A 3743-nucleotide genomic window follows, 5' to 3' on the forward strand; every position below is an offset into this window, starting at 1 on the left:
AGCCACTTTTTTTTAGGACTATACTACTGGTTATGTTCAATAGGTTAAGCCGAAAAACAATTTTAATTTTGATTATGGCTAGGAAAAATCTGTTTCTACATATCAAAATTAGTGCCCATGATTATTTCAAATTTTTAAAACGATATCTTTAGTTAGAAAAAACTGTTTGAAGTTTGAAACTTTGAAAACAGTAATTTTTTAAATATATTTTAATGTTCTGTCATTTGTTCATCGAAGTAGCTTTTAGTGTACGAATTCGTTTATTTTGATAAAACAAACGATTTTCGAAAAATGTTATTGCAAAAAAAAATTCTGATGATGAATAATGTAGTTACGTAGAATATAAGTTTAATTTGAAAATCGAAATTTCGAAGATAATTAAAGATGGTATGGTCTGAAAATAAATATAAGTTAGAAGGGGAAGTTCTGGGTCACTGTGTAAGTAAGCAAAGAGCTGCAAAAATTGAGTAAAACTAAAATAATCTGCAAAGTAATACGAAATAACATTGCAATAGCTCATGGCGAAGACTTTCTTTAAAGCTGGATACATATTATTTCACTTAGTGATACGCCAAAATCGAAATTATGGTTATTTTGTCTTTTCCTTCTAACATTGAATGTATGTTCAGGTCCTAAAAGGCCCCTGAAAAGAATATAAAAAAATCTTTTTATGATTTTTTACCATTTTTGGTTATCTTTGAAACTTCGATTTTCAAATAAAAATTATATTCTACGTAACTACATTGGTCACCAGAATTTTTTTACATTAACAGTTTTTGGAAATCGTTTGTTCCATCTAAAGAGATAAATTCTTACAATAAAAGCTAATTCCATGAACAAATGGTGAGCGAACATTGAAATATATTGAAAATATCACTGTTTTCAAAGTTTCAAACTTCCACAAGTTTCTGCTAACTGAAGATATCGTTTTCAAAATCTGAAAAATGTCATGATCACTCATTTTCATATGTATAAAAAGATTTTTTCTAGTTACTATTCGTAATTTATTTTGTGTAAATTTGTATTCTCAGCGCTAACCTAAAAAATGTTTTCATGTATAAAAATTTGTAGACATAATAAATTTTTTTAAAATAAACTTTTGTTTCTTAATTTTTTTTCGAACTTTGTCTCATTCTTCCAAAAATTTATTTTTATTTTTCATATTTCTTGCTAATAAAACAAAACATATCTATCCTATCAACAAATAATTTATAACTATTTTTAGGCGTTTGATTTTCATTATGTCGTATGTTACTGCAGTCGATAAAGTTGGATGCTGTAAAATGTAAAAATGAAAAATTCAACGACCTTATCGAAATTTTTACAATCTACTAGCTAATGTTAAATATTGACTTCTTTTTTACGTTAATTTAATTATTACCTACATTTATTAACATTTATTAACAGTTATTAGCCAATTTGAATTTTATTTTTAAACTTCACACGCAACATACTACTTGAGCTATTATGGATGCGCTTGAAGTCACCTTCAGCAGAAATTGATGACATTTTTAAACATTTTTAACGCTGCAAAACAAAGTATTGCATTTACTCCGTGAGTTTCTAATAAAAAATGTAACATAGAATCCGAATTTCAACAGCTTAAAAGTTCATCTTGCTATTTTTTTTAGTTTTTTAAAGAAGGAACCGAAGGGGTTCTCAAAGGAGTCTTTAAAGGTACTTTGCAGAGACTTCTTTTGGTTCGTTCGGTCCGCCAGGGTAAATCAAATTTTTGTGTGTCAAATATTTTACCCCTGATTCATTATTGACCATTTATACCGTCATGAGGGTTAGACACATGAATATGCGAACTTATTTATTAAAGCTAGGATAAAATAATTAATTGCTCAACATACCCTGCTGGAAGTAAATGGATATTCTTTATCCGTTTGAATAGTTTTCTATCTTAAAGATTGAAATTGAAAGAACCGATGTATCCATCTTGATCTCAGGTCTATTGCTTCAATCATTTTCTATCTTTCTTTCAATCTACAATCAACTCTATTCTTCAGAATCCCTATGTTCCTATCGATGTTTATCCACCACTTCTCCACATTTATCCTTTTCTTTCAACTCCCAATCCCTATTCTAGTGTTTCTTTCCAAATGAATCCTTCGCTTATACACGTTTACCTTTTTCTATCCGTTAGGCAATCCAAAATCTTGCCTTTCTTTTTCTATCCCTATATTCTTATCTCATTGAATCTTTTTCTATCTCTTCTAAAATCTAAGATAGCTTAATGTTCTTGAATCCCAGTCTTTCTATTTAAATAAATCCACGGCTTATCCACCTCTATCCTTTTCTATCCGTTGGGCAATCTTAAATTTCGTCTATCTTTTTTAATCTCTATTTTCCTATCCAAGTGAATCCATTTCCATCTTTTCTGAAATATACTATTGCCTTATCTTCTGGAATCTTAGTTTTTCTCTCTAAATTAATCCACAGCTTATCAAGCCCTATCCTTTTCTACCCGTTGGGCAATCTTAAATTTCGTCGATCTTTTTTAATCCCTATTTTCATACCCAAGTGAATCCATTTATATCTTTTCTGAAATATGAGATAGCTTTATCTTCTTGAATCTCAGTCTTTCTATCTAACTGAATCCTCCACTTATTCACCTCTATCCTTTTCTATTCGTTGGATAAACCAAAATTTCGTTTTCTTCATACCTATTTTCCTATCGAAATGAATACATTTCTATCTTTTTTTAAATATGAGATAACCCTATCTTCTTGAATCCTAGTCGTTCTATCCAAACGAATCCTCCGCTTGTCCACGTCTTGATATACAAATCAATTATGAAATATATATCAAAATTGTAAATAAACATAAAACCAAGGTAAGGTCTAAATATTTAAGAGATGTAAGAAAACAAATAAATGGATGAAGCAGTTTGTCGGTATTAATTGGGACTTACCTTCTTCTGAAGATTTATGCGGAGCCTGAGTCTCTCGTGGGGGTTTGAAAATAAATGGCGGCAAACTTTGTTGATCGGCGGTGGGTAGCCAATCGCGGATTTCAGTCGTCGTGGACTATGATGAGGTGGTCGTCGACTCGGGGTATGTGGGGAGCGTACGGAGGTTGCGGGAGATCCTGGAATTCTTTGATACAACTGGGTTTGTATACGCCTTTTATGTGGCGAGCATCTTCCGGGAGAAGACACCTTCCGGTTATTGGCTAGAAGTCTTGGTATTGCAGACCTCGTTGATTTGCTGGTTTTTGATTTTCGTGGGGAGTGACGGGGAGGGGGGCGAGGTCTTTCCCTGCCTGCTGGGTCGAATTGGTAACGCTCTAAATGTGCGTCTTCCCAGGCCTCTTTGAGGCGCTCCTTCACTGTCTTATCTTGCTGAGTTTCGACCTTCCGTAACGCATGGTAGTTCCGGCTCAAGAAACATTGACTAGAAATGTCAGGCGGAGAAGGATGTTTTGTAGGGGGAGGAGTATTCTTTTTCCCTGGAGAAGAGCCTTTTTCTGGAGAAAATCCTTGGGGGAGGCTCGTAGCGTTAAGATATCCTCTTCTTCTTGGGTTTGAGAAATCTCTTCAGGTTTATCAGAGGGGAATACTTGTGCCTCCTCGAGAGTCGTAGCATCGAGCGCGTTCAGAGCTTTATTTAGGGGTATCGTGCTCGATAGATCTTTGTCGGGAGCAGTGGGGGCTAGCTGAATTAGGTTTGGATTTATGATGAAAGTAGGCGTTACTTCCGGTATACTGTGGGGCGGGCATTTGTGGTGTCTTTTTCGCC

This window comes from Belonocnema kinseyi, chromosome 3 (genome assembly GCF_010883055.1).
Source record: "Belonocnema kinseyi isolate 2016_QV_RU_SX_M_011 chromosome 3, B_treatae_v1, whole genome shotgun sequence".
Taxonomy (NCBI): Eukaryota; Metazoa; Arthropoda; class Insecta; order Hymenoptera; family Cynipidae; genus Belonocnema; species Belonocnema kinseyi.